The sequence below is a fragment of the Larus michahellis genome, chromosome 3, assembly GCF_964199755.1.
Source record: "Larus michahellis chromosome 3, bLarMic1.1, whole genome shotgun sequence".
NCBI classification, from domain to species: Eukaryota; Metazoa; Chordata; class Aves; order Charadriiformes; family Laridae; genus Larus; species Larus michahellis.
In genome coordinates this window covers 9,727,203-9,754,370 of record NC_133898.1, presented here as the reverse complement: position 1 = coordinate 9,754,370, position 27,168 = coordinate 9,727,203, and the positions used below count along the sequence as shown (strand labels likewise).

The 27,168-nt window shown below is 38.5% G+C and overlaps 1 long non-coding RNA gene across 1 annotated transcript; it reads right to left on the bottom strand.

The window, feature by feature from the left end:
* Positions 1–203: 203 nt before the first annotated feature.
* LOC141740234 (uncharacterized) lies at positions 204–26,548 on the bottom strand. Its single transcript, XR_012585927.1, has 4 exons — positions 26,524–26,548; positions 15,639–15,679; positions 1,782–1,814; positions 204–376 (listed from the first exon to the last, which is right to left on the bottom strand). It is a non-coding gene; the product is annotated as an uncharacterized LOC141740234 (long non-coding RNA).
* Between the last annotated feature and the right edge of the window lie 620 nt (positions 26,549–27,168).

Sequence of the window (27,168 nt, the reverse complement as noted above, 5' to 3'; positions counted from 1 at the left end):
TACAGCTGCATTGTCACAGCCTGCTCCTCACTGAGTGCCTGTCATCTGGGGAACTAACACAGATTGTCTTCTGATAGCTACGTTAGCTACTCAAAATTAGCTCAACTCTTTGTATAAGGCACTGACCCGTACCACATAGTCCCATCCCAGGCTGCTCACCAGTATTCTGACCCTCTGTTTTTGAGCTGGCTCTTGCTCTCTGCAGAGCTGCGTTCCTGCAGGTTCTGATGTGCACAGAAATGGCTAAGCAGCTGGGCATTACTAGCGTGGCAAGCAGATTATCACGATAACGCTGAGGTGAGTTGAATGAGGTGGGCCACCGCCAGCTCTTCAAAGCCTTTCTCAGGGCACCCCTACTGAACAAGCACAATCGCTTCTTATTTTTGAAGATAACGTTCACCATCACGGAAGAAAGACAAAAAGCACAAAAGCGTCATATAAAACCATGCCAATACAAAAATCAACCAACAAAAAAAATCAAAAATCAACTACATGCTACATTACCTAGCAGCACTGCTTAGGCTGTCAGTTCCTCAAGAGTCAGTCATTTTATTGTTCTCTATTCTTCAACTGCCTAACACGGTGGAGTTCTGGCTAGCCACTCGGGCTTCTGGGCAACATAGGATAAATATTTAGTGATACTGGTAGCTCTAACAACAGCTGAACCTACCCTTCAGCCTTTTCCTGGTTATCATAAGGAGGGCTCCATGTCCTTTTCTCCCACCCCATTGTGTTCCCTTCACTTCTTTATGTCTCACTCAAGCCAACAAGTTGCACGGTCAGTGAATGATTTCGCAGGAGGGGGAGGGGGGAAGTAAAACAAATGTAAAAAACACACAAGCAAAGAAAGCATCAAGGTTTTAGTATCCATGCAAAGCCGTAAGTGCATAGGGGGTTTTGGGAATTAAGACATACTCTCGACCCCAAGGATCTTCAATTTATAGACAAGCTTTACTATGTGAGGTAAGAGTCAACATAAGAGAGAGGCAAGAGGACACTGCAGTGAGAGATTATAAAGTACACTAACACTGCCTTTACACTGGGGCAGGGGAAAGAGTAGGACATTTAAAATCCATCCAAAATACTTTCAAGACGAGGTATTACATGAGGCATTATATGTCTACCTGCACCATTTCCAAGGTGTTGTTTTCTCCATTTTTTTTTAATTTTTTTTTTTTAGGTACATACACTTTTTGGACTGAATTTCAACAAATAGGAGGTTGCAGTGAAAAGACTGATAGACTGACTATAGCAATGCAAAACCTAGCACTCGATTTCTTGTTCAGGTTAGGTGGGTGCTAGGGAAAGTAGGGCAAAATATTTCATTAACTTTAATTTCCACAATTCTGGGGCTATTCATCTATGAGAAGTGTAATAAGTTACACAAACGCACACAGGTATCCACCTAAAATTACTCATTTCAGAACTGACATACCTTAGTATTACAACGACGTATACAAACAAATACTATTGCCAGTGTGTCAGTAGGTAACGCAGGATCTTTGTGCCCAAATGGAGAAGGATAGTAGCCAAAGTGTTTACATAAATTGAAAGAAGGGTGGGGAAAATGGCAGTTTCATTTCAAATACATCTAGGGCTTTCTCATTAGGCCGCGAAACTCACAGGTATTAATCATGAAAATAAATGTTCCTTGCCCCTAGGTGCGACACAGTTCTTACACAAGAGAAATGACCAATACAACTCTTTCTCTGATCAAATTACTGCAGATGAAATGAATTTTAGAACAATATCCCAGGTGGATTATGCATTTAGCTACTTACGGAGAGACTTTGTAAGGACCCCCATTTATTACTCTGAAAAGCAAAGATAGTTGTTGTCAATAATTAAGGCACAGTCTTGTTCACATTCTCACCTTAAAGGCTTTGGAGCTGAAGAGCTTATGGATAATAGCCAGCTGCCCTATTGTGCCTCACGCTTTGCTTTGAAAAGTTTTGAAGCAGAAGTTGAGCTAGGTAAATTAGATGGCATCATTAATGAGCACTTTATTATGCTGATCTATTATAGCAAAACACAACACAAATATTTCATCTATTGTCTTTTAAAAAAATTGATAGAACCAATCCTACAGATATGTACTTACCTATACGTTATAGGTAATCTCACTAAAATAATAATAAAAAAATCACTGAAAGGCAGATGTTTAATTAGCTCTAGACCCACAATTTTAATAGGAATTCATTTAGGTTGGGCTTCTCACGAGTATAAAATTAAGCATGTGATGTATATTTGCAGGATTAAGGCTTGTGGGCTGATTGCCAGACCTACACTAAAGCTCCACTGGGGTTGCGTGCAGCCAGAGCTGCTCACACACACACACTGCACCCTACAGTGATGCAAATCTTTTGTGCCATTCTGCTGCCTCTGTGGTTGCTCCCCCTACTCCACTTTAGCCAGCCCAGGACATTTAAAAAAAATAAAAAAAAAAAATCAAAACTCACATTGCAAAAATACCAGGGGATTGGTTTAAAATGCACATTGTCAACAGCCAATTAGAAGAGAGGGTGTCTTTTCTATTTGAACTGGACCTTTTGAACTTCTGTGAAGTCTTAGTCAATGAAGCCAACATTGCATTTAGGACACATTTTCAAACTTTCCTTCACAACACAAGCTGGGCTAGAAAGTTTGGAACAAAAGCGGATTTTCAGAAACCTCACTGTTCCAAGAACCAGTGCTTCAGCTTAAAAAAACAAACAAGAAATCCTACATATGATTGGAAATAAGATCATGAGCAAAAGTGCCACTGTTCTTCAACTACAGCTCTGTGACCTTTCCAGCCCTTCTCAGCCGACACTGCCCTGGCCTGCCTTTCTCCTCATCATCTTGTACATCCCCATCCTTCCCCTTGCACCTAGAACTGGCATTTGTCAAATCCCCCTGTAGGGCATCTGTGCTGGGTTTGGCTTTATTTTCTTCATATTAGTTAATTTTCTTCATATGAGCTCATATGGGGTCATGTTTTGTATTTACACTGAGAATAGTGTTGATAATACAGGGATATTTTAGTTATTGCTGCTCAGTGCTTACCCAGAGTCAAGGCCTTTTCTGCTCCTCACACCACCCTACCAGCAAGCAGGCTGGGAGTATACAAGAAGTTGGGAGGGGACGCAGCTAGAACAGCCGATCCCAACTAACCCAAGGGATATTCCATGCCATACGATGTCACACTCAGTATATAAAACTTGGGGAAGAAGGAGGAAGGGAGGGACATTCAGAGTGATGGTGTTTGTCTTCCCAAGTAAGAATTACACATGATGGAGCCCTGCTTTCCTGGAGATGGCTGAACACCTGCCTGCCAGCGGGAAGTAGCGAATGAATTCCTTGTTTTGCTTTGCTTGCATGCACAGCTTTTGCTTTAGCTATTAAACTGTCTTTATCTCCACCCACGAGTTTTCTCACTTTTCCTCTTCCGATTCTCTCCCCCATCCCACCGAGGGGGAGTAAGCAAGCGGCTGCGTGGTGCTTAGATGCTGACTGGAGTTAAACCATGACAACATGTTAAGAATTCCGCTGACAACATGAAAACTTTTCTGCACATTTGGGTTCTTGAACCTGCTTATACTAGCATGAGACAGACCCCTGTGCCAGCGTAAGGGAGGCAGGGTAGAACTTCAACAGCACCAACTTAGAGTGTCTTCAACTGGAATCAGAGTTACATTTAGCTACAGCACAATGAAACTGAAGCCGCCCGTATTCAAGTGTCCAGCAGAGTAATTATTTGCCTTGAAGAATGTTTTCAATTTCTAAGATGTACAGAAATAAGCTCTTCTTTCAGACACACCAGTGTAAATCAGCAGCAGAGCCAGTGACAGCAATCTGTTTAAGTTTACCTCAGTGTAATTGAGAATAGCTTTTGGCACATCTGACAAATGCAAGTGGGACGGTGTTTTAAAACCACATTTGAAGTTCCTAGTGCAAGGATTGTTATATGAGCATCTCGGTAATTACAACACCACCTCAGTAATTACAACAAAACTATTACATTTTATATTCAAGTCAGTCTCAATGAAGTGGCAATTCTGTGGTAACATGATTAATACTCAACAATCAAGTAAATAGTTTCTTACTAATCTGTGTCAGCATAGCAAAGCCCATGAGCTAAGCAGCACTGAGTGAGCTCTAAGATTTGCCAGAAGATTTTTCAGGACACTGAGAACTTGATCCACATCCCCCAGAAATTTTATAGGTTTGTTGTTGGTTTTGTTTTTTTAAACTGACCCCCAATTAACTCTGCTCCTGGATAAGTGCTGCAGGCAGCCGTAACTAAGTTCAGTAGGTGGCTCTTTCCTGTAACAGAAGTGACCCAACACAATACCAACAAATTCTCCGAACAGAGGTATCGCTGGAGATGTTCAGCTGAGATTCCAAGTAGTATCAAAGATATGTAAGCAGCAACAAAATTATGTAAGTTTACAGGGCACTTAGCAAGAGTCAGGATAATTCAGGCAAATTCCAGTTTGAGTAATTAGATAGTACTGTTTCCAAATTACCATTTTAATCAGAAATGTATTTCTTCCCAGTCTGAAGTGTGGTAGAGCCTCACTCTGCACCATTAATCAGCTGTATGTTTAGGTGTTAGGTGACAATCTACCCCATTTGTCGAGTGTTACAGGACTAAAAGCATTATATAAATGAAGAAATTATCACAAAAAAAAACCAGACTGATGGCGACAGCACAAAGGGGAACACTTGTGTGTGGTCTTCTCATTAATGTTTCCTCCCAATTCAAAACGAGAAAATATTTAAAAGAAAATCAAAAGAGTGAAGGGGGAAGGGGAGGGGAGTTACAACACAAAAATATTCCAAAGGAAAAAAACAGAAAGTTGTACCAAAAGGAGCACATGAAATTAAACAGTGAACTTTTATAGGCAAATTATAAGAGCAAACTGTATGATGATCTATGAAATAATTAATTCTAAAGCTAATTCATATGCCTATACAGTACTAAAATATAGAGTGGCTACTCCTGAGGGTTTTCCATTTTTGTTAACTTTTTAACTAAGGACAAAAATTTTAAAGGCACATTAAAATTGTTATCTATCACTAAATTACATAGTATATAAATGTAAATGTGATCACACCACACTTAAATTCTTATAACAATAAACTATTCTGTTTTCTTCCCCCTGACATTTACAAAATTCATTTGGAGGAGCAGGATATACCTTACAGAGATTAGTGATAAATCATGTATTTTTAATGAATATCAATAGGAGAAACCCCAGGACATAGCCCACCATCTAATTTGATTAAACTGTGCTTAAGGCAACACCACCTCTCTGGCTGGGGAATAGCACTATAATGACTTTGTGAGCATTATTGCAGGCTGTTTTAATGATTTAATGAACTGCCTCTATATTTAGTTCAATAGCCTTAAAATGATTAGTGTTTAAGAAAAATTAGCTCACTTTGATCTGATTCTATTTGATAGTAAGTTTAAATAACCTAACCCTTCAAAACACAGTGGAAAAAAATTCCTAGAATCACAGCCAGCTAACTGCTAGAAAACATTACGGCAATCATTAATAACAGTTCATTTATGTTTAGCTACAGCATATGGAATGACACATTTGTTCCCCAAGATGGGACACAGTAGCATATATTAAGTTGTAGTATATCATTTTCCTATGTATTTTTGATGTGAAAAACATACCAAGAATAAGCCTCCTGTGTGTCCACGTAATGCAAAAAACAATTATTCCTCTATACCACTTAAGAATTTTAACTTGTGGGTCCAGAGTATGGTTCTGCTTCTCAGTGAGATGTATGAAGAACTGATAATTACTAAGGCAGGAACGGGAAATGTTGGCTGAGGCTCTGTCCCTCTCTCAGATGTAGCAGTAGAAGCAAGGCTACTAACCTGGAACTGCTCTGGGAAGGGGGAGCGTGGCTTGAGAGGTACACTTGCAAATGGAAATACTAGAGTTTGCAATCTGCCACTGCTGACACAGCTATGCGTACGACTGGCGCATACAAGTTATTGACGACTGTGCTGCAAGACAAGGTTTTGTTTGCATTTCCTGCATATTCCAGAAAAGAAAAGTCACCAGAACACTTTACCATTTGCACAAAAGCAAAAAGCTGTGAAAGTGATAAATAGGCAAACTAAGTTTATTATACAAGTATATTTTATTTCTGTGCTATTACTTCTATGGCCACTACTATATAGTGTGAAATAGAGACTGGAGAACCGTGTTGGGATTCTGGAGCCCCAAACTACATTTGATGGCATTATTCAGTGTTAGCAAGTCACTTGAAAATGCTCAAGCCATGAACGCAACATAATCATGCCACTGAGAAAGGGAAACAAAAAAGTAAGCCATAATGCTAAAAATACCTCTTCTGATAGGTAGCTTACAAAACATTAAACTAAATTTGTAACTGCAATGCAGCGGTTTTCTGGAAGAATGTAGGCAGAAAAATCCACTCTGTAGTGTCTTCCTTGCACTTAGTGTGTGCAGAAACGCGCGATTCATTTCCAAGCCAGCCTGGGTACATCACACTAGCACCCTCCCTTACACCAAACAGCTAGAAGCAAGAGCACAAATGTCCAAAACTATAACATGCTATGCAGATTCAAAAGCAGCCACCCAATCCAACCAGGAATCAAACCTAAATGTCGAATTCTTCAAGAGAAAGCACTAGCAAGCAGATCTTTAGCTGTTTGTTACAAATACCTCTGGGGAGATCCCAAGTACAAGCTAAACCAAGAGACTAACGCAAGATACTCTCAGATCTTGTATTGTGTTTTCACACTTTCCTTTTCTAACGGCGTTTCTAGCACTATAATTATGAACCGGCCCTTTGGTTTTTAGTCTTAAGCAGTTCACATACCATATAAAGTGAACTCAAAATTGATAGGCGGCAGGCATCCTTCTTTCCCCACTGCAGAAGCACAAATAAACACGTTGCCCATCAACCCACCGTAGTAGCTGGCAAGTTGCAATGCTGAAGCCAGGAGCTGATCCCATCACACCCATGAACATTCCTCAATGCCCCTTGGCAAGGGATACAAGGCAAATTGTAAGTACAGGAGTTAAATTTACTCAAGAGGAATTTCTTGGTGGGATTTATCTATATGAAAAACTTCAGGGTACATCTAGGACTGATATATTGCTTTTGCCCATGGTTATTGCCTCATGCTCAGTGCCTGTTCCTGATTTCCAGCCATCCATCAGGAACATCAGGCCAGGTTCTCCCTGAGGTTGGGTTTACAAGTTATTTCATCTAATCTCTTTGTTCCTACAGTATCTTTTCCCAGCACTCCGATTTCTACCAGGTTGGTCACTTTTTGTGTTCAGTAGAAACTTTGGAAAGTACCTATGTAGCTTGTAGCAAAATCTGGGCCCACCACTTTCTTTCCAGACTCACAGGACTGGACAATACCTTTTCCATTGATAAATTTTACTTATATCAGTATTTGGTTTTCATTCTGCCAAGTGTCCTTCAACTTGAGCAGAACTTCTATTTTCCAAGGAATTCCAGCATTTTTAGTTTTTATTTTGTTCCAACCTAGAATAAAACACCCAAATAACATTCTACAGAAATGATGTTTGGCAAAATATTTTGTGGCTACCCACATGTTCCATTTTAATATGAATTATTTTCAACAAATTATTGTTTAGTAGATAAAATAATTATATACTTGAACTCAAAACTTGATAGATTAGTATGATTACTTTTCATTCTCCTTTGAGTTTCAACATGAAACCATGTCAAATAGTTCAATGAGGCATACATTGTCCAAATGACACATTCTCATATTACTAAAACACTGAAAAATTGAGTTAATTGTCTCTCTTCCTGTCAAAAGCTACAGTCAGATTGACATAGTCCCATGAAACATTCCGATTTCCACTAAACTACATTTTCTAACAGAAAACTGTTCCATAAAAAAAAAATCAGGCAGCTCTAATGTGCCTGAAGTCTATGCAATTAAAAAAGTTTCTAAATATAGCTTTAATCATGGCCAACCCCAATCTTCTCAGAAGTCCTTGCCCTCTAGGCCATCCCAAAGGGATGGGAACATCCAGTAACAAGCCAAAAGTCTCATGACAGTGTATTGACCCCATTTGATATTTATCTCTAGCCATTTGTGAGAGCTTCCCAGGAGCTTAATTAAGCTCATTCATTTCCACAAATTGTGGCATCCTAGAAAATACCAGACTTTCCTTTGATAGATGAGATTCAAATGTGCAAAGTCTTATGGGACACTAGGTGTCTCTCAGGCTATTTGACAGAGTAGTTCATGAAACAACTTATCTCGTCCCTCCCCTCTATAATGTGGAAGTGAAATACACATAGGATTGTATCCTGTCCAACGCAGACCACAGCAAAAAGCCACTTGCTACACACTTTGAAAAACCACCCACGCAGGTTGTGGAGGAAGCTGTACCCTGTAACAACAGGAGTGGTGCTGCAAAGCCACAAAATAATTCCTGTCCTTTAAGAGGATATTTAGAAGGAAAGACTCTTGCATCAAGAGGGAAAGATTAGAGAAGCAAACAGGGCAAGTGTTTCCACACCAGCATTTGGGTCTGAGTATCATCTTTGTCTTTCCTACATTATATTTTTTTTTATTTGTGCTATATCTGACTGCCTTTAGCAAAGATGTTTTGTGTAACAAAGCCCGTTTGAGGAGACAGGATAACAGCCTTCCACTACAGGAAAGGCTGCTGCAAAGATTCTCTAATTATTCAACACAAAGACAACACAAAATAATGGACTTAGATTCCTACATAGGAGGTAAAGATAGTCAAACCTGAACAGATGAAAGCATGAAGACTTGGTCTTTATCATAATGTTTTTAAAGGGAAGCCAGACAAACTTGCATCTTGAACAACAGGTAAAACTGATCCTGCCTTAGGGCAAAATAATATGCTAGCAAATCTGTCAGAGTTGCTTCAGATTGGGGGGGTGTTGTTGTTTGGTAGTGTTTTTTTCTTTAATTTGAGAAAATCCATAACTGCAGGCTGAAAGAAGTGTATCTTAGTATCCTGTAAAAACCTTTTCCTAATATCAAACATAGGAAAGGACTTACTTTTCTCTGATTAATACAATAAAACATTTTTAAAAAAAGAATCTAGCTTTCATTTATTTCACACCAAAACATTCAAGCACCAGGTATAAGCTTAAACTTTGTCCATTACATATTTTTCTCACAAATGTTTTCCTTTACAAAGCTGCTTCAGTCTAGTATGTGCTCAGCAGAAGACCAGTGTTAATATAACAATATTTTCATTTCTTGCATATATTTAAGCACTTCATTTACTTTGGAATCTTGGTTCATAATTCCTATGATATTGTAATTGCTTCATTTGCCCTTAACATATTTACACAGAGGCTGTACCAAGGAGTTCAGGCACTTCGTGCGAAGGAGAAGCATTTGGTCCCCACACTAGCTCCATCATTCCTAATTTTTCCAGCTCATTTAACACCTTTTCTACTGTTTTATGCATATGGAACACCAGTCTCATCTCAGCTGTACTACCACAGTTACACTACATCTAACTTGAAAAACACGTTTTCATCTTGGGGTCTTTCAGTTCATCCAACACCTCCAACGAAAGCTTCCCCCTCCACCCCCCCTTTGTATTTTATCATTAAATATCTTACTGCTATAGCACAAATATAAATCTGTTTTCTCCAGTACATGGAAGTCTAGGATTTTTCAGTGCCTGTGTTGTTGTGGGGTTACAGTGAAGTCCGGTTACCAAACGGTTTGCCTGAAGTAGACAGCCACCACATAGGTATCAAAGCATTTCACTAATGTAAGGCTTTGTTTTCCAGTCAGCAAGAAATGGGTACACCCAAAATGTTCCCTAACACAAGGCTGTAAGAAGCCCTCCTGTAGAAGTCAAACTTCTGGAAAAGTTGAGAAATATCATCTTTTCCAGGAAGTCACGAATAATTAGCTTTCCTTTGGCCACCAGCATAGTGTCACAGACCATTTCCTAACGGTGGCTTCTGTACCCTGTAAAAGACAAACAGGGCTTGGAAAGAATACGTATGCCTATCCGGTTCCAATGGAGCACGTGGAAGGAAGGACACCAAAGTAGACTTCCTGAAGAATATACTTCTGAAATCCATGAGAATATCCTAAAGCACAGAGAAGTGGCTGTTCACTAAGTAAAAATCCCACTTCTTGCTACTCACCTGCAATCCTCTGTCAAGCCCCAAAACTTAATGTCAGAGCACAATTCAAAACAGAGCATCTTGCACACTATGCTAGATAGTACAGTACCACATAGAGAGCTTTTTCCAACTAACACACTTGTCTTTTGTGTTTGGTGCCACTGTTAAGTCTCTTTCCCTACAGGAGTTTAAAGAAAAAAAGGCTGCTTTGGCTACAGAAGATAACTTATTTAATATTTCCTCTTTCTAGACATAGCTTACCTGGAAAAGTGTAATAGATATAAACCAGCTTGTCTTAGATTTTTATACTTTGCTACACATTCATTATTAGACTAATACAAATTCAAAGTGGCAAGATAAGCCATTTCATGCAGATGAAGGTATCTGAGGATGAAGCTATCTAAAAATCACCAAGCTAGTCACAGAGTCAGCAGGTAGTGAACAGCTTCAGGGAAACTCAGCCATAAGGATCCATTTACACAGATACTGCTGCCCCAAAGCCCAGAAGAGCTTTTTTTTTTTTTAAACAAGAAGTTTGTTTTGAAGTTTTTTTGTGATTACTCATGTATTTCAGGACACAACGTGGGTGCAGCAGATGAAACCACTGCTGAAGGGAAGGAGGTGAGAAATAGAGCAAGAGAGAAGTTATTTTGCTGCTCCATATCTTGGCCCCATACCTACAAAAATAAGTGGCTTGTGGACAGCTAACCTAAGGTCAGCAAAGCTTCCACTATTAAGCAGTTCCAGCTGGTAGGGATTTCCTAATTCCCTACTTAGAGGAGCTTATCAAATTACTTGCTTAAATTCATGCAGATCTGGGATTCAAGATACAGATTTTAGAACAGCAACCACAAAATACTGTACACCATAAGAGCAAAAAAATCCTAACTCAAAGTGAAGTTATAACAGCAATACCTCCAGAAAGCTACGTGCTTCCTATATGATGCTTTTAAGTACAAGGCACAGAAGTAGTCAAAAACTGAAGAAAAATGAGAGCCAACCTTATTCTGTCAATGTTGACCTATTTTGTTCAGGTCTAACAGCTCAAAAAGCTACAAATTCGGTGAAACGTGGATTGTAAAACTATAACACTCCTCAATTACTTTTTGTTGGCCAGACAGGCAAACCTGTCATTTGACGGCACATCATGATCCAAGATAGTAAACTTTATCACTCAGGGGTCATGAGAAAACGGCCACAGGTACAGCTTGCTAACCTTCACTAGATAATTTTTCACAGTTATCATCCAAAAAGCGTAAAAGCATAGAAGATATGTTATCTTTGAGCTCAGTTTATTGTAACATGGGTGAGATTCCCTATAAAACCACTTACTAAGTAACTGTTGTGTGTTCTTCAACACAGAAAGTCAAATCAGTAAAACATCTTGACAGTGTAAGCGTCAGGAATAAGATGACACCTCTCCTTCAGAGACTAACACATTATTTATCATTCTGCTCTGGCTTACCTTTTCTTCTCACCCACCACTAACTCCAAAAGCACTTCCCTGCTTCATTTCTTAATACAATATTTGCACTAATACTCAAAACCAAAGCCAAGCCAAGAATTCCAGAACAGAGCATTTTCCCCAAACGCCAAGAATCCTTTGGAGTTTTGCTCTTACCCGTGAGATAAGTAGACGCTTGACCTGGAAATTTTGGGTTACGTTCATCTGCTGTGCTACATCAGATGAGTAGTTTCTGTGGGGGAGTTTGAAGAACAGATCAGCTTCATTTCTCTCAATTCTTCTGATAAAGTTTTGTCCTAATAAAGTTCGCACTACATTCATTGCGGGTACAAGCTCAAAGACTGGGATCAGAGCTCCCCGGCTTCCCCTCTCAAGTATTTTTGTTTTTTTCCTTTAAATGAAACCAAGATCTGCAGGAGTATGGTTTAAAGTGAAGCACGTCCAGCAGCCCACGTGGAAATTCACAGCCAAATTGGCATGCGACTCTTGATAGCTTTGATACCAAATTTGAACTCTATACAGAATCAAGTTTAAATTTAGTATCAAAACCTCACATGTTGGTTCTTAAACTGGAATCCATTACACTGCTGAGAAAATTTATCCCTTGTATTGTCCAAAGAGGTATTAAGACAAATAAGAACCAGGCATCTGAAGCCTGGAGTCATTTGGAGCCCGACTTGCACAAGGACCAGGTGGCGTGCTTCACACCAAGCACACAAGTCATCCCACTGGAGCCTACTCATTTGCTTACACACATCTTTAAAGGCACTATGGGATCAAGGGAAGAACCCTAACTGTAACTCAGCACCTTGCAGAATCAAACCCTAAACTAGTCATGTGTCTGAATAACACATGTGATGGGCAAGTTACAATTCTAAGGAAGAGGACCAGGAACAAACAGTTGCCATGCAATAGCACGTCTCTTGTTTGTATGACAACAAATGAAAGTATCCTCAAACACAATTTGGGGGTTTACCTGATTTCTATTTCATGGTGTGTGAAAATCATTTATAGGGGTTTTTTTTATGGCTAAATATCTTACACTCCTTCCTACCTGCAAAAACGTGACAGTAAACATATTCTAAATACAACCATGTTTCTACTACAGCATTTTGTTTTCTGACGGGCCACTAATAATAGATTCCTAATAAAAAGCCAGAGTAATAAGTTATCACTTATCTTAGGAAACCTACTGATTTGCAGTGGAGTAAAACCATACTGAAAAAAAACCCACACAACTGGGTATGATCTGACCCAAAACAAAAATGTCCATCTTTATATCCTGCCATAGTCAACCCTAAAGAACACCACCTGGTGCAAAGTAGTACAAAACAGCCACAAAATGGAAGCATTCACCCCCACCCAACAGTCAGCAATCCTAAAAGCAGTCATGTTAAGGAAAAATGTGCGTGCAGGCAGAATCCCAACAAATGTATACTCCATCACTTAACCAAGGCGCAGACTGACCACCTTCCCTCTCTGTTTTCTGTACACCTTTTAACCTCTTTTTATCCTTTTGCCATTGTTTTGCTTAGCAGATTAATTGCAATTCTTTTATCTGCTCACATTTTATTTTCAAGTTGACAATAAGTATGGATTATACTTAGTACATTTCTTCCTTATACTTACAGCTGCTTTTCGATAATCCTTTGTTCTGTTCCTTTTCATTTCGACTTAATCTTTTTCAAATACCCAGGCCCAAGTCTCTATAAGAGTACGTCTACACTAGCAATTTAAAGCATAACAAGCTTGAGTATTTGACACAAATATTTAACTCCAAATTAACCTCCCACCCTGGCTAAGTAGAGATATGAGGAGCTCAGATGCAAGTGCTTCAGGCCAATGCTTTTCTCCCATTACCACGAGAAAACCGTCAGTGTAAACACTGCCTATTTCTCTGCAGCGTAGTGATTACTTATAAATTTGTTGAGTGAGTAAGTACTATCTGGTAGCGCCTTGCACCCACTTTCCTCAAGTATAAGTGACTACAGGAGGTAACTGGTAGTGCAGAAAGATCGAGATTTTTTTGTTTAACTAAACTATTTTATGACTGTCTCTACAGCTACATACTTCAAAAGACCTGATCCCTTAAGTTGCTTGTTGTGCTGGTGTCTAATTGTATCTTCTAGTATGAGAAACATGTAACACTGCACTACACTTAAATTAGATATTGAGGTATAAAAAACAGAATCTTGGTTGAAAAAAAAGCATCTTGTTAGAATATGGTAACTAAAATATTCTATGATCTTAAAGCAGATAGAAGTCATAGTTTTTATTTGCATCAGCCAAACTGAATTACAAAGAGAAAGATTATTTTTTAGGCAAGAGAAAAACCATATAACTTTAGATGTGATTTTTTAAAAAAATACAGTTCACCCTTCCTTTCCCATAGTCAATCCAGAATATTAATGGTAAAGCACATTAATTACCACATGTATAGGAAGACCATAAGTATTTTCTTCACTAGAGAAAAGTACTACAAATACTTGAGAGACAGAGTAAAATTTAGTTATAAACAGGAATTATCAGCACCAGTTTGAACCTGTTTGTTAACAGGTTTAATCCTTAAGTGCTCAGGCAAACTCAGAAGTGAACATCTTTGTTGACATCTCTTAACATAGAACCTTAAAACCAACATTCTTCTCTATTTGCACAGTCAGTCCTGATCTGCTCCTCTTTCAATGAGAAAGACCTACCCAGGGCATAAGTCATTTCTCAATTTCCAGAGGTACATCTAGATTGGCTACACATAAGGATTTGTCTTTTCAAGAAACTTTTATAAGAACGCATGGTTTTCCCAACTATTTCTTGGCATCTCTACATATGCCAGATCAAAGTGCAAAATCAGTTGTAGAAAATCCTTATACAAGACTGGCAGGACTTTGTCACACATGTATTTTCATGGCTATATTGAGAATTGTTCTATATGAGATTTAACTGACAACTGGGGGGTATGCATTTTTGTACACAGAGAGCATGTGTAACTGTGCAGTGGGCATTTGCATCAATTATTAAAAGCTTTGGGTAAATCTTAGGTGAGACAGATAAAACCTCTGTCCACAAAATAAGAAATTAAGTTAGTCTGCAAATCACTTCTGATATTTAATATTCCATGTTATATTTGCTTTGGCTAAAGACTTTGTCAACTTGAGCAATTTCTTCTCTACCTAAGTGACAGATCTAAATATAACACTTATTTTATGACTTATTTTTCACTTGTCTGAAAAAGCAAGAATGCCCCCTTTTGACAATTCCATATATTTCCCCTATGAGGCCAGGAGAGGGAGTAGTAGGTTGTATTTTTCCCCAGAAAAAAACAACACTCTGGATGGCAAGTATTATATTGTGTTCCCCAGACGACGAAGACTGCAACCTCTGTTCATTATTCTTTTTAAAAGACCACGGAGAGACTTTTTTTTCTGGCCAGGGAAAAACTGCACTTTGAGAGAAGAGCACCTGCCACACGAAAGTTTCAGACAAGAACTACACACTTTGTAAAAAATAAATCTTACACATTAGTGGATGGAAAACGTGTACATGTCTGCTCAGGTTAATCTGTACAAGCTCTGTGCTTACTTAAACTGCTCAACATACAATATAAATCCAGATCACCTACAATCATGTAACTGTGCAGAGGCTGGCCAAAAGATGATACTAAGGTCAAATAAAAATAGACCCTACTACTCTTCTGCCTCTAGTTATACAAGTTCTAATGAAAAAAGCCAAAATAGGTATTTGTTTTAGATTCCCACACAAATTTTGAGGCTTTTGTACTTCTGCCGAAAGCAAAGGCTGTTTGCATGCACTTCTGTTTCAGGTTCATCTGCAGTGAAACCTGAGACATGCCTGGAAGTTTTTAAAGAATTGTGAAAGATTCACCACCCGGTCTTAAGCAATTTAAATTCCTGTGTTAGAAAGCTAGTCTCTGTGAGCTCTCTAGACAGATACTGCTGAATGACATGGTCTTCCAGAAAATTACTCAGATGAGGAAGAAAAAAAACCCAAAAGACTAAAAACTTACTTGTGTTTTTTCCAGCTCTTCCAGAGGACAATTATCTCAGCCTGAAAAACAAAAGGGAAAAAACCTCAAATGAAATCATAGAATGTACCAAGTAAGGTATTTCCGAGAGAGATAACGTGGTAGAAGGCACGAGTCAGATACCACTTTATGGTTATTCTCGCCCACATCTCAGACAGCAGAACTAGAAGCAGAACACTTGCACCAGAGGATCCGTCTCTCCTGACCCCAGGGACTGCCCGAGTGACTGACAAGCTTAGAGAGATATCTGTTAGGGGAGCCACCTGCAGAGAGCAATGCCAGTCTCAATCTCTCACACTCAAACCGAGAATTACCACTGTCTAAAGGATGCTGGCTTTTGAATCCTAGCCCACACTCCTGGTTTCTGTTTCTCTAGCTCAACCAAGAGGCAAGTCCCTGCACCCATGTGATCCTAGAAAAATGAAGACGAGTATACTCAAGGGTGTGTGACTATACTTATGGGGGCCTACAGGAAAGATGGGACACACTTTTTAGCAGGGCCTGATGCGACTGGACAGGGGGTAATGGCTTTAAACTAGAAGAAGGAAGATTTAGGCTAGATAAGGAAGAAATTGTTTAGAAAGAGGGTGGCTGAAACCCTGGTCCAGGTTGCCCAGAGAGGTGGTAGTTGCCCCATCCCTGGAGACATTCAAGGTCAGGTTGGACAGGGCTCTGAGCAGCCTGATCAAGTTGAGGGTGTCCCTGCTCACTGCAGGGAGTTTAAAAGTCTCTCCCCAATCCAAAATACTCTACAATACTTTTCTTAATATTTATTCATAAGTCACCCTACATAATAACTAAGTACTGTCTGAAATTATAGCCTCCTCCTCTGAGAGGCAAAGGTGCTTATGGTAATTAATTGCACTGGTATTTAATTAACAATATACAACAGTTACCACAAGTGCAAAATATCTTATTCAGCTGAAAAAGCACAAATGTTAAGCAAGCAGCATGGCACAACAACTGAAATTACAGTCTGGGGAGAAATCTCCGGTCAAATCTGGGAGAAAACTTTTTACCTGACCAAATAAGGAATTTTTTAAAAAAAATATCTAAAACCACACATGCACAAAGTTAACTTACAGCTGTTAGAGATAGAACATCATAAAATCCTGCTGTGTACTCCTGAAAAAGAGAAGTCTTTCTCTCCTGAAAGAAAGATTCTTTCTTCAGGAGAGAGTGAAAAACAATTTGACCGATTTCCAATTTCAGGTTTTGGACCAGAGAAGTTTAGTCTAACAGCACTGAGTTGCTGGGTTTAAAGTGCTTATTAGGGTCACTATGGCTTGTTGCAATTCAGCTACAATATTTTCAGAGCCGCATGGGTATTTAGCCCCATACCTCCTACTAAAGCGAAATTGTCTTAAATAAGGGTCATCGTGGATCTAACTACCCATGCAGCTCTCTGAGAAATTTTAAGAGACTACATTCACACTGTATTCTCCCCTTTTCCATGAAGTAGTGTCTGCAGGAATCATCCTTCTTAAGCAGCATTGCTTGCAAACTAAGTTTTCATGCATTGCACTAGTGGCATTCACAATGGCAGAGGTCTTACTAATTTCAAAATTACAGTCTTCACGGGGATATAGAGGTACTTGAGGTTAGTATGCAAGTTTGATTACATATGCAGATTTTCACCAGCCGAGCTCATCATTTTTCAGTGACAGGATCTATAAAATTAGCAACAGGAAGAATAGGAAACTAAATGTTTTGCATTGAATACACTATTTGGGAACCATCACACTGAACATTTTGTTGTGCTTTATCACTCATTATTATTTAGTGCGATAGGGCTTAGCTCACATTGATATTTTTAAACTGTATTTTGCTCCCTAAATTCCTTCACAAACATTCTCAAGCACATTACACATTACCTACAGGAGGGAGTGTTCCAAAATAAAGACCCCCTTACATGAAAACCCAAAGCACCTTCAAGGAAATCCTTCACATCGCTCCATCTTTTGCCTTTCCTTCCCATTTGACAACAGCTAAAGGAGAAGCAACAAGCTTTCTAGCAGAATTCGAAGAACTAATTCCGGTTCAAAGTATACCACTTCAGTCTGACCTTGGCTCCATACCAAATCCTGTTCAAATTTAAGCAGGACGCTCACTTTCTTACTGACTTCCACCCAACACTTATCTTTTGCAGTAAAGCTGTAATTTTAAAGTAGCCTTTCATCTTCCTTGTATTATCCAGATTTTTAGTTTCTTACATAGCAGTCAGTCTGTATTTTTCTACTCCTGTTCAGTGTTACCAAAAGTTTTGTTTTCTTCTTTTGTAAGAAGTGCAAAAGTAGTGCACTTTTTTCCAATTTCCTAGAAATGGTCTGTGATGAGAGATAATAATCACTTTATAAAAGATTCGGAAAATTAATTTACATTGCTTCAGTCTTTTTGTCCCACCTCCAAGGACATTCACCGCTACACTCCTCTGACCACTGTTTTCATTATTAAGCAGCTTAGTGAGGATATTATTCTAATTTAGAGAATGTTTTACTGGAAGCAAGTTCCAAAGAGCCTCTTTCCTACTATGTTCAATGTGTTTGGCATTCACTATCAGCTCTGGGATTTACTGAGAACTCAGAGAAGTCTGTTCTCATTCTCCACCAACGATTAGAAAATTTAGGTGTTTCTATAGTTACAATGAATTGGTTTCTAGAAATCCCTTTATCAAGAATGAACTCTGCTTCACTGAAATTAGATTCTCCTTATCATTATTTTAAAAATTCTCAAGATCATCTAGCCAGCATTAAAGGGATTCCGCTAGTGACTATGCAACCAGCATATGTTGTGTCCGCTCGCTCCCAGGAAAGTGAAGGCTTATCTGTAGCCAGCCAAGAAATATTCACTAGACTGAAAATCTACTATACACTTTTTGGAAAGCTGCAAGGCTGGAGCTAAAGGCTGAATAGCACTGACGTTTCTTTTCTAATCTTTTTCAAGTTCTGCACGTCACATCAGCAGGCACTCTTAAACACTGTTAATTACAGTACAGTATGAAACTAGCAATATGAAAACCTGTTTATTCACAGTCTAAGTAGTTGCAGGTACTTAATACTTTTCTCTTCCTACGTGCTTCATTTATGGGGTACGTAAGTGGAACGAATTAATGCAGTTTAAAAACCAAATCAATCTATGAAGTTACCATCCAAAGACCAGAGGTAGGTCAGTGCATTAGTCTCTCACTTAGAAGTACTCTGTACTTCTGACTACAGAAGTCACAGCAGAGTCCACTTCATAAGTAGGGTACACATCGAAATATCTTATGGCTGCTAAAACCCCCTGCACAAGTCCATGGAGCCTAAAGTTTATACAAGAATCATTCATTTCAGCAGCACCACACTGAAATAACACAGATACGGTATATCAATCCTCAAAACCTAACTCAAGTGGTAAAAAGATGATTCATGAACAACACATTCAGCTTAACAGTACCCATTGCAACAAATTGTATTTATATAGATTATATTATTAACAACACTGAATATGCTCTATAACACTTGCACGCAGTTGTTCCCTTTACTTCCCCCGACAGTTGTAACTAAACATATTTTTCCCCAGTTTTCAGCTCTCTTAAAATGGCATACTATTTTCATGTCCATGTTGATGTGACTAGAATTATTTTCTTTATCAAGATATGTATGATTTTAGCGGTGTAAATCTTTAATCTCTGAAAGTGCTGATTGTTTGCACAGGTGATACAGCAAATCACGTAAAGCTAAGCATTGAAGTATGACGTTTTGAGCTCACGCTTGTCCCTGGGTTTCACACTAGAGTAGAACATTCCCAAAGCTTGGCAGAGGAGAGCCTAATTAAAAGTAACCTTGCACAAGTTATTTTTTCATAAATATCTGAAATAATTAAATATTCCTGTACAAAATATCAAAGAACACCTAAAGACATCTCTTCCAAGAGTGAACTGAGCCATCCCAGAAAGGGGTTACCATATCCAGTTACCATCAATTAAACAAGAGCTCCTCAGGGAAAAGAGAGTGCTTCAAAGATGGAAAACTTATCTGGTGACAAATTCCTACTGAATCAATTGTCAGTAATCTCAGAAAACAACAACACAGCACATCCAAAATCTTCCCTGTGAACAGCAAGCAAAAGAAGGAAAACTTTTCAGACTAAAATGAAGGTTTTGTTAATAGAAAAAGACCAAATAGACATTATTTAAGAGGAACCTGGTGGATAAAAGTACAATAAAGACATAAATGAGACTGCTAAATATACAGTAAGAATTTGTGAGCTCCATAGACTGTGGGCTTATTCGCACAATTGCTATTTTCTTCTTTTCTTACAGCATAAAGAAAACTTAAACACAGGAGTAAGTCACATTTATACCACCTGCAAATCCTTTGTATTTTCGTAGACTTGGCATACCTGAGAATGAACCCTGTATTCAGGAGCTCACAATGTTTCAGTGCTTTCCCACACACTGGAACACCCATTCCAGGCACTATATTTCTGAAGGCAGCCCTTTAACTGCCTTATTTACAAGCAATTGTCATGAACATTACACTCATCTTTTCTACTGTTCATTTTTGTTCATCTCTTGCTCTCACTGTCTAGTCTCTCGTGCAATTTTTACCTGTAGCTGAAAGAATACATAATAGATGTGTTAGAAAAAATTTAACATAATTGGAATGTGATGTTGATTCTGTCCCATACATTGGTTTGCCAGTGAAGGCAAAAGCGATCGGATACGCATACTCATGCGTACAAACACAGATATGCAAGAAGTCCTAAAGGACGGTCACACAGACCACATAATTGTAATAACTTTGTTCTGTAATGCTCCTCTTCTCCAAATTTTTCAGACCATTATTTGTCGCTCTACTTTGCTGCTTCTTTTCTTTTTCAGTTAGAACTTTTTTTAAATACTTGTTCATGAGAAAGTCACATTACTTCTGTGGTTACCTTGCACACACCCCAATTGCCTGATTAGAGAACTGTTCAAACAGAAAAGAACAATTATTTATGGTTTACTTTATCAACTACAACGAAGAAGCCCCATGAACAATGCACTAGGCTGCATACAGGTGCATTCTTCTAAAAGAAGATGAGCTCTAGCTATGTCTTTTCTCCCCTTTCCAGCTCTTCAACTACTCTAAATTATATTTTTACTTCAGAAGAGTATGGCAGTAGCCTTTGGTTAATTTTAAGGGGTTTTTTCCCCCCCTCTAAATTTGGAGTTAGAAACACAGTGGAAAAGCCAAAACAGTGTTTATGTCACACTACGTTTTTTCAAAGCTCTCACCCCCTTCATCATTCTGTAATATAGTTCATGTTATCCCTGTGAGTTGCCTCTTCATAATCACCCAGGAAAAACACCACAAATATACGAATTTCAAATGGGAAACCCAGAATGGAAGCAAGCATACTCGACTTCTCCCTCCCCATTTCAGTATAAGGAATATGGGAACACATACGCTATGGGAAAATAGATACTGTAAACAAACAGCAGCAGAACAAATGGCATTTTCTCTGGTAAACTCCATGAGGCAGAGGGTCTCCACAAGGACACAACTCCACCCAGACAAAGATTATACGTATTTGGATGCACTGTCCATAGGCATTGCTGTCAAGGGAGCAATTATTAAAGCCATCAATATGATTTACTTGTTTTATATTAAAGCAGAATTATTTATTGTTTGTTTTACATTGTTTGTTTCCCCTCAAACATAGAGGGCCATATCAAGAACTGCTTAAAACCCAGTACACCTATGTAGAGCTTTACCAGTTTTCTCCAGCAAAAGAGGTGAACCTCTGCCTCCTCAATCACAGGAAACCAGCCAGATGAAGCTGGCCAGCTGAGAATTCCCTGCTATGGGCTCAAGTTTACAATCAAATTGATTATTTTTTGAAAACAGAACGGAAGCTAAGTTTCCATATGAAGTCAAACACAATGCTATCACGTAAAAAGGCGAGAAAAAAACCCAAAACTTTAGCAAGGTCTTAGTACAAGGTTAATGGATATGAAAATTTCTCCCATTTCTCACACAGAATTGAGGTGTTTCAGTAATTATCGGTATCCATTCCTCGCTTTAAAGTTTCCCTGCAAGCAGCACTCAGAATTATATACGATCTCTGCATGAAACTAATGAATTCATGACAAAGAAGACTCCTCGACAAGATAAGAGAGTGTGCATCGGGGTATCAGCATCAGGCTTTAATGCCCCAAACCAGTCTCACAGCCACGTTTGAACTATAATGGAACCAGAACAAATACCAGTGCTTCACATCATCAACTGTCCAAGTACTTGGGTCCCCACCTCCACTCAAAATGAGAGTAAAAACAATGCAAAGATGAGACAAGTCTGTTCTCTTCCTTTATCAAAAGAAAGTTAAAATATTTCTGCTCTCTATATAAAGCTATTCATAACTAAAAAGATACAGAACATTTATCTGTGGAAACTTCCATTCAGGTCCTTTTAAACATTAAAAAGTTATTACACCTCTTCGGTACTCCTATAAAATAAGTATTGCCCATGAAGTGAAGGTAGTAATGTAAAAAAAAAGGGAGAAAGAAAGTCTATAAGACAGGCATATCCCATTAAATTTGGGCAATACCTTGCTGGCAACTATTTCTGACCCAAGAGGCTTTCTGAACCAAAACCTACCACGTAAGATTTGTTCCTTCTTCAGGTGTTAGCTAGCAGAGATCACTGTTCTTACAATTTAAGATTGTTTCTCTAGAACAAGTGCACTTCCCACTCAACTTCCATCCCCAAAAGGAAACACCTTAAAGGTAAACTGCCATGGCAAAGAATTTTATGTGCATAATACCTTTGAAGTGTAACAGAGTTCAATACATTCTTTACAGAACCAAACCATCTAGGTTGTCTAGAGCAGAACCAAACACTTCAGAAGGACATTCAAACTCATCATCTGAGTTTTCCCCTTACAGTGATACCCCAAGAAATTGAAGAAACCTACATGATTCTGTATGCCAGCTACTTATTCCAATGCTAGCATACCTAGACCTTGTTAGGCAGACCCTTTGCTTGAGTGTAGTGTCAAGCACCACAGGTCCCGTCTGCACTTCCACATGACTATCCCCGACATACTGTCAGTATGCCTGATGCAGGCTGGTGGAATCAGAGGAGGCTCGTCTTCTAAGGTCAGAGCAGATCGTTGTACAGGCAAAAATTAGTGAAGTGGAAAGGTTAACAGCAGCTTTGGACATGGTGGAAACAAATACACAGCACAGGAAATAGTTGGAAAAGCAAAAAATCTTCAGCACCTTCCACTATAATCTGGTTAGTTCCTAGACACTTTAGGCTGTACCCCACTATCACATGGCACAATAGCAGAGTCCTTTAGAAGGTTGGCTCAGGTAATCAAAGTAGAAAACAGCTAGAAATAATACTGCCAAATGATTAGAAGAGAACCGGTTGTAAATTTAAACACCATTTTGATTCATTAATCTCCAACAGCTAAAGACAAACCTAAAGCAAAATTAATGTGATTGTAAACTAAGCACTCGTATCCTGTGGCTGTTTTTTGGCCTGCTGAGAGAGAATGAGCTGATCAAAGAAAGACACTTCATTGAGAGCAGCAAGATTAGTGCTACTTCAGTGAGCTCACAGTTAGTTCCCATTAACTAACCTGTTTTAGAAGCTGGTAACTCCGTAATTAATCTTAGCTTCAATTTGAAGCGAATAAAGGGAGCGACCTATCCATCTCCTGATGACATTGCACAGGCCCTACAAGCCAGTGCAAGTTTATGTATAGTTTTTTGTTGTTGTTGACCAGGTGAAGAGCTGTAACTAATTTCACATTAAGGGACACAAGGCTTCCCTGGTAGAGCAGAGGGACTGTTTTGCTGGCTCAACATACAGCGGCAAGTTGAAATTCTACCAAATGACTGCAATTAAGCCAGGAATCCACTGTAAGTGTCAGTATGAGGAGCTAATAGCCATTAGCAGCAAGCCAGCCTAGAAAAACATACAGCAGTGTAATAACACAGTCCCAAAGTTATGCCCTCCAAGGCAAGCTTAGTGTTTCAGCAACAACAGTTAGGACAGACTTAAAAGATTAATGTTTTATGAATTTACATTTCCAAGTAGCTTGTTAGCTTACCAATACCACATTTCATAAAATTATGCCCCTTAAGTTGATAAAATTCAAAGATAAAGGAAAAAACCCAACAAACTAAAAAAACCAAACATTCAACCACCACTTTTTGAAATCCATACATCTGAAATCTGTCTTCAGCAACCTCACCTTCTACTATTCACTTATCTCTTACCATATATATCTTCCCGCATAATGTGGCGGATTACTAAATCTTGGGAACATTTATTATAAAATCTAGCTTTCCAGAATTGAATTTCATGTTATTTTTAGCTGATATTCATCGGGGCCTAAATGTATGTATACAAGTTATTGCTGACAAAATTCTTCCTTTAGTGAAATATGGTACATTACACAGATAAAGTCCTCCTCATTTGTAAGAAAAATCTAAAGTTTGAATAAAATCTTTTTCTGATAATTTTTCTCTGTTCTGTAGATAATATTTTAACATGACACAAATATTTTCTCTGTAGCAGTTTCACCTTTCAGTCAGATTTTGTGTGTTGAAGCAGAAAGATTCAGGTGCAGTAGTGGGTACATACTCCTCATGCATATACCTAAAGTTCCTCCAAAACTGCCTTCAAAAAATGTGTTTAAAGTTTCATTCTCCTTTAATCATTAAAATGTTAGAACATTAAGATGTAACGAGAGTCATAAAGCACTTTGCAAAATAAAATATGATAAAAATCTTCCTGTGCAAAGACATATCTTTTTTTATGGGTTGCAACACATAATTAATCTGAGAAAAAGCTACGAAACTAAGAAAACAGAGTAAAATATCACATCTTTTCCATTCACATATGGACATTGCTTATTGTTACCATTCTCACATGACTCCAGCTACACACCCCCTCACTAATATCAGCCTCTCAGAAAATCCCACTTCATAAAAGAACTATCTCCAAACAAGCATAGACAACCAACAGTGCCAGAAGGTCAGCTGATAGATGGTATGCACATGTTAAAGCACAGATTCAAGCATATAATCTTCCATACACCTGTAAGATGCAGAGTTCAGCCTGTGAAATGTGCATTGTGAAAGTATTTGACTGTGGTAATATTAATATGCATCCCTCTATGGATAAGAGGTGATCCTATAAAGGTAATAGTTGTATTCTCCCATAAGAGGGCCTTGAAGCTAGCTTGTTAATATAGGAACATTAAGTACTTCACAAGAATTTGCATTCATCTACACATTTACAGGTGTGCTTGTGTATAGATACAAATATGACAGGCAGATACGCACACCTAACTGTATACATTTCACAACACACAGAATTGCAAACAGAAAATAAGAGTGGAGGAACTATGGAGATAGATTATATTTTTTCTTAAGTCAACTGATATACTGGAAAAAGATGCAAGTTTTTGGGTACACTGTAAACTAATCTAAATCTAGACTGCTATCTATCATCCCACCTCTCCACTTCCACAACTGCGTTTGTGGTTCTGCTTCTCCCTCACACCACCAGCAGTGTTCAGGAGCCTGAACTAGGAAACCGATCTACCTCAACACCAATTCAGCACAGACTCTTTGATGAGGAGGAGAAAAATCACATCAGCCTGTGTTAGACCAGTTTAAATTGCCATAGAGCTACTATTATGAGAGTACAGTTTTAAAAAGCAAGAAGAATTTTATCTGCGTAATATCTGTATAACATATGGGATTTAGCTTGAAGATGTTGAAAGAAATCACCTCATCCTCCTCCCTCCTCACAATATGTTCTTTCTCCTTCCCTTGGATCAATATTTCTGACCACGTAGCTACACAATCAGACACCTGTACTGCCTTATCTAGCCAAAAATTTACACAGCAAAGACTTAAATTTATAAGATTAACCCACAAAATTTACAGGAATTGTACACTGAGCAAAAAGCTAGTTAGCCCACTTTAAATAGATAAGAATAGTTTGTAAGGCGTGGGGAAAGGACAAGATTGCCACCCGCTACTGAAAAGGGACAGGCATTTACAAGCAAGTACGCCCTTGCTTGTAAGGGTATCCCCTTGCCCTAACAGGGACAGCAGCCGAACATACCAGAACAGGCAAGGGGTAAGAAACAACAACTGCAGCAAAATCTACACTGAGCACATAAACAGCTTCTTTCATCCAGGAATAAGTATTTAGACTGTTGAATTTTAGAAGTTTATCAAACACACAGTCTCCCACAAGTGGTTTCTAAAACACATCATACTACCATTAACTTCACAGATAAGATTAAAATAGAAGACATACAGACTACAACACATGAAAATACAGAGCCTATGTACTTACATTTACAAATCACATATCCATAAAATCAGTAATACCCTCCACCAGACTAAAAGTACTCAGATATCACCTTGTTTATGCTACAGAGAACATTTACTTCTATAGAACATACCAGCAATTTAAAAAACAAAACAGGCCCAAAACAGCTACCCACCTTTTATCATGCTAAAAAAAATAGATTTCACTTTTTCAATATGCTATCTAGATAGCACATATACGAACCAAAAAATAGAGCCTCAGCTAACAATATTTAATTAGTTATCAGGCATTTCTATAACCCAGGCACTAGACAAAAGTGTTTTGCAATTAGTAAAATACACATAACAGAGAAAAGCACTACCTTGAAACAGTCTCTCCCCAAATACTACTATAAAACATAGTATGTTTTAGCCACTACTACACAAATTATTGTGGAAACTATGTAAGTAGAGTGCAACAGTTACATGTTAGAAAGAATTTTACCTAAATATGCAGCAAACAACAGAAGAACTTCATTTTCTACCAAAAAAATTACTTACGGAGTAGCTAACCCCATCATTCTCCTCGATTCTGACCTTCAAGGAAGATTTTCAAGTATCTTGAAAAGACAAGCCTGGAAACTAGAGCAAAATAACACAAACACTACTGAACTACTGCTCGCATAGCACTTCATAACTGTCCCTTTTCCAGAAAAGGTAAATTATTTCTTTATTCAAGCTCTAGCCGCTATAAGAACTCACCACCTCACTTCAAGCATCGTTAACATCCTTTGTTTCTCAGGCACCCCCGCCTTTTCTCTTTAATAGTTTACGTGATTGAAGCAATCAAGTTAAGCTTGATTAGTCTCCATTTGCATTTAACATTAGAATTGCACCTGAGGAAAAACTTCTGAGCTTGAAGACCTGTTAATTTTTTCCTAAATGGTGCAGGTGATTTAAAGAAAGGTACCACCTCTCCATTAAAAATCTTCCATCACATCTGTAGGCAAACGCAGCTACCATTGCAGTACTAAAGCACGCAGTAGAAACGGATTGGGAAAAAAAAAAAAATATAAAAAATTGGCTAATTAGCCATCTAAACTCGGAGAAAATAAAGGCAGGTGTTTTCTTCACACAAAATAGATGGTATCAACCTGAGAGAAAAGAACAGGAAGCGGTATACAGTTTTCCTGATTCTAGGACCAC